This window comes from Benincasa hispida, chromosome 2 (genome assembly GCF_009727055.1).
Source record: "Benincasa hispida cultivar B227 chromosome 2, ASM972705v1, whole genome shotgun sequence".
NCBI lineage: Eukaryota > Viridiplantae > Streptophyta > Magnoliopsida > Cucurbitales > Cucurbitaceae > Benincasa > Benincasa hispida.
The window spans coordinates 16,701,260-16,706,190 of NC_052350.1; the positions used below are offsets into that span (position 1 = coordinate 16,701,260).

General features: G+C 34.2%; 1 long non-coding RNA gene across 1 annotated transcript; it reads left to right on the forward strand.

Moving 5' to 3' along the window:
- Positions 1-625: 625 nt before the first annotated feature.
- On the forward strand, positions 626-4,674 carry LOC120071831. The gene is made up of 3 exons (XR_005480350.1): positions 626-2,497; positions 3,506-3,598; positions 3,682-4,674. It is a non-coding gene; the product is annotated as an uncharacterized LOC120071831 (long non-coding RNA).
- Positions 4,675-4,931: the final 257 nt, after the last annotated feature.

The window sequence follows — 4,931 nt, forward strand, 5'->3', positions numbered from 1 at the left end:
TGCTCTAGATCCCGAAAAAGGAGTTGTTGCAATGGTTTGATCCTCAATCGTGGAAAGAATCTGGTTCGTTCTTGCTCCCAAAAAAAGAACATTGTAACAGTTCAATTCTAAGTCGCAGAAAGAGTCAAGTTTGTAGTGGCATACCCAAGAGGAGCTTGGAAAGCCGATGTAGGCCAGTTGTGTCAAACCACTATAAAATTTTTAGTGTCAATTTCTCTATCCCTCTTCTCTTTAATTTTGCAATCAATTTGTTATTATATTTTATTGCTTGAAATTAATTGCTATTTTTGTTCTTGAAATTAATTGTTCATATTGAATTATTTTGATCGGAAGTTCTTGAATTTCTACATCCATTATGAACCAATTTGGGTACTTTAAAGTAGTATTTTTAACTTATTGATTAAAAAAAATGGATGTATCTAAAGACCTAGAACAGAATTTGGATGAGTTTAATAGAACTACTATAGATTTAAGTAATATTGATGAAAAACTAGATGATGAAAATAAGGTTATTATTTTGCTTAATTCACTTCCTGAATCATATAATGAAATTAAAAATGCTATTAATTATGGTCGTGACACCTTAACAATGGAAATAGTAGTTAATGCCCTAAGGTCTCAAGATCTTGAGTACAAGAAATCAGGATTAAAAGATGGGGAAGCTCACTTTACCAGAGGTAGGTCTGAGAAGAAATCCTCCAATGGAAGTAGCAGTAGGGGAAAGTCTGAAACAAATAGAGGAAGATCAAAATCGCAAGGGAAGATAACAAAATGCTTCTACTACCACAAAGAATGGCATATTAGGAAAAATTGCCTCGAGTTGAAGGAAAAAATGAAGCAGGAAAATAAAACAAGAGAAGAGAATAGTAATGCAAATATCACTTAAGGATATGACTTAGCAGAGGCCTGACGATTGCAGAAAGCTTGTCTTGATTCACATCTACTGATTGAATCCTAGATTTTGGATGTTCATATCATATGACACCCAGTCAAGACTGGCTTCGACTTTGAATCCACAGAAGAGGGCACTATTCTTCTTGGCAATCACTGTGAATGTAATGTGAAAGGAATTGGATCAATCCAGGTAAAAATGTTTGATAGTTAGATTAGGGTGATCCCAAAGGTGAGATACATTCCAAAATTAAAGAGGAGTCTATTATCGATTGGTATGTTCGATAGGTCTGGCTACTTGTGCAAAATAGAAAGTGGAACAATGAAAATCATCAAGGGAGCAATGGTAAAGCTTAAGAGGAAAGCTTCTTAATGACATCTATATCCTAGAAAGATTTACTATCTTCGGGATAGCAGCCATTACTCATCACCAACATCAAAGAGACACTGAATTATGGCATGCCAGACTTGGGCACGTCAGTGAAAAAGGGCTATTGAAGCTTTATGAGAAAAGACTACTTGGTTCTTAAAAATTTGGTTCACTTAGCCTCTATGAACACTATATTTATGGGAAAACAACAAGGGTTCATTTGGTAAGGGAAACATACATCTTCTAGCATCTTGAAGTATGTTCATATAGATTTATGGGGACCTAAAAAATACCAACACTTGAAGGAGCCAAGTATTTCCTATCAATTTTGAATGACTACTCCAGGAGAGTATGGGTTTTTATCCTTTGAAATCAAAAGAAGAAACCTTCAAGACCTTTCAAAATGGAAGGTTCTTACTGAGAACAAAGTAAACAGAAGATTGAAGTGCATTCGTACTGACAATGGCCTTGAATTTGTTAATCAACAATTCAAGGACATATGTGACAAGAAAGGAATTGACAGACATCTCACAGTTAGAGGGACTCCACGGCAAAATGGATTGATCGTGCATATGAATAGAACATTACTTGAACGTGTAAGATGCCTAGTATCCAACACTAAGTTAGATAACAGATTTTTGGGGAGAGGTTGTTGTCACTGCAGTATATTTGATCAACAGGAGTTCGTCATCTGCGGTTCTTCAAAACACCAATGGAAATGTAGACAGGGACTTCATCTGATATATTAAATCTCATAATCTTTGGTTGCACAGCCTATGCACACTCCAGAGAAGGAAAACTGGATAACCGCGTAAAGAAATGCATTTTCTTAGGCTATCCACATGGAGTCAACCTACAGATTATGGAGCTTAGAAAAAGGAAATGAAAAGATATTTGTAAGCAGAGATGTAACCTTTGATGAATCTAAAATTTCAAAGAGTAATAAGGTTAAAACTTCACCTAGTGTGATCGAAAAAATGTCTTTTGATTTGCCTTTGGAAACATCCAGTAGACTAAGAAGAGCAACTGTGTCATCAGACAGTTTTGAACAAGGTGGAGCTACTAGTTTTGATAGCGTTCAAAATCAACAAGAAAATATTGATTCAAGTGAACACAATGACTCTGAATTTTCAACAACATTTGAACAACCTGAAAAACTACTTTGCAATTTGAAGATGTCCAATCTTACCAACTGGCAAGAGATAGACAAAGGAGGGAGATCAGACCAGCATCAAGGTATGCTTCTGCTGACTTAGTTCTTTGTGCATTAAGTGTTTAGATAAATCAAACTGAGTATGAAACTTTGACTTATAATGATGCTATAAACTCACTTAATTGTGAAAAATGGAAAAAGGCCATGGTTGAGGAAATGGATTCGCTGTATAAGAAAAATACTTGGACACTAGTAGATAAACCTTCTAAAGCAAATATAGTAAGTTGTAAATGGATCTTTAAGCTGAAATATAATGTCGCGGAAAAAGAACCACTAAAATATAAGGCAATACTAGTGGCCAGGGGATTTACTCAAACACAAGGGATTGATTATGAAGACATTTTTTCTCCTATAGTTCATCATACATCAATCAAAATTCTAGTGTCTTAGTTGTTGTGTTTGATCTTAAGTTAGAACAATTAGATGTAAAAACAGACTTTTTACATGGAGATTTACAAGAAAGTATTTACATGAGTCAACTTAATGGTTTTATGGATAGAGGATCTAAAAACAAGGTATGCTTACTCAACAAATCTTTATATGGTCTTAAACAATCAACAAGATAGTGGTACTTAAAATTTGATTATTTCATTATCTCTTGTTGTTTCCCTAGAAACAAATTGGATCATTACGTGTATTTTAAGCATGAAAAGGGAAAGTCACCAATTTTCTTGTTACTGTATGTCGATGACATGTTAATTGCAAGTAGAGATGTAAAAAAGATTGAAAAGCTTAAATCTCAGCTGAAAAAGAATTTTGATACGAAAGAACTTGGACCTGCAAGAAGAATCTTAGGTATAGATATTAAAAGGGATAGAAGAAAAAGGGCTTTGTCTTTATCTCAAGAATCTTATGTTGAAAAGATGTTGATTAAATTTAATATGGAAAAATGCAAGGGTGTTAATGTTCCCTTAGCTATGCATTTTAAACTATCATCTGTGCAATCTTCAAGTACAGAAGAAGATATTTTTGCTAGCTAAAATACCAAAAGCTAGTGCAATCGGTAGCTTAATCTATTTAATGGTATGCAGTCGTCTGGATCTAGCATATGCAATGAGTATGGTCAGTAGATTCATGGTTAATCTCGGAAAAGACCATTGGAATTTTGTCAAGTGGATCTTAAGGTATGTAAAAGCCACATCTTCTGTAGGTCTTTTATACTATGTTAATTAAAATCATTTGATAAATGTAGATGTTGATTATGCAGCAGATACTGATAAAAGAAGGTCATTATCAGGTAATGTATTTTCTTATCTTGGGAATTTGATAAGCTCAAAAACCTTTATTCAATCTATTGTTGCCTTGTCAACAACCGAGTTTGAATACATTTCAGCGACTGATTCAATTAAAAAAAGCCATTTGGCTAAAAAAGATTACAAATGAATTAATACATGATAACAATTCTGTTAGAATATTCTGTGATAGCCAAAGTGTTGTGTATCTATCTAAAAATCAGACTTTTCATAATAGAACTAAGCACATAGATGTTTATTAACATTTTCTTAGAGATGTTATTAACCAAGGAAATTTCACATTGGAAAAGATTAATTCTATTGATAATGCTGCAGATGCCTTTATGAAGCCATTGCCATTGGGTAAGTTTGAGAGTTGTCTTAAAACTCTCAAAATTTACCCTGTTTGATGAAACCTGATTCTGGTGGTCACTGTTGTTAGGTATCTTTGCTACTTGAGTTGACATAAGCTATCAGGGTGGAGATTTATGAAAGGGTGATAACTTAATTTTACTTCTTCTAGATGTTAGTCTCATTATTTTTGTGGGGTGATTTACAAAACTAACAGAATATTTTCACGTGTCTTCCTAACGAACTTTGTTATAGGGAATCACCTGAAAGCACGCTAAAGATTTGAGGGTGTGATTGTCATTTTAACTTTATATAAAATCCCTAGGCGAAGCTGAAGGAATTGTGGATGAGAGTAATCATAGAGAAGCAATAAGGATGAGGTAATGAGAATCTGAATAGCAGCTTTTAAGCTATTTGAGGGATTTTTTCCTTGCTCTGAGAGGTAGCTTTGAGTGAGCTGATGCAGAGGTCTTCTTTATGCTGAAGGAAGTAATTGGATCCTTTTACTGAGATCAGGAAAGTATAGAATTATCCCATTGTTATTGTTCTTCTGCTGTATACTCTGAGTAATCTGATGTAAGATTGTATCAACAACAACGAAAGCACAAGAATCATCTAAGCACTCAAATTCACTAATTTTGGCATAATATAAAACATGCTTTTATAGAAAAAATGGGTTTCAAGACATACCTCTTGTAGAACTTCTTCAAAGCTCCTTCACCGGCTGCTATCTTCTCCAAATCTTGTTGTAGACCACCTCAAAATCTTCCCCACTATTCTCTTGGTGCTCTAGATTGAGTTGTAGGACTCAAAACAAGCTTGAATCAAGGGTAGAAAGAGAAAAGCTCATTGTAGAGAAACAACTAAAGAACTC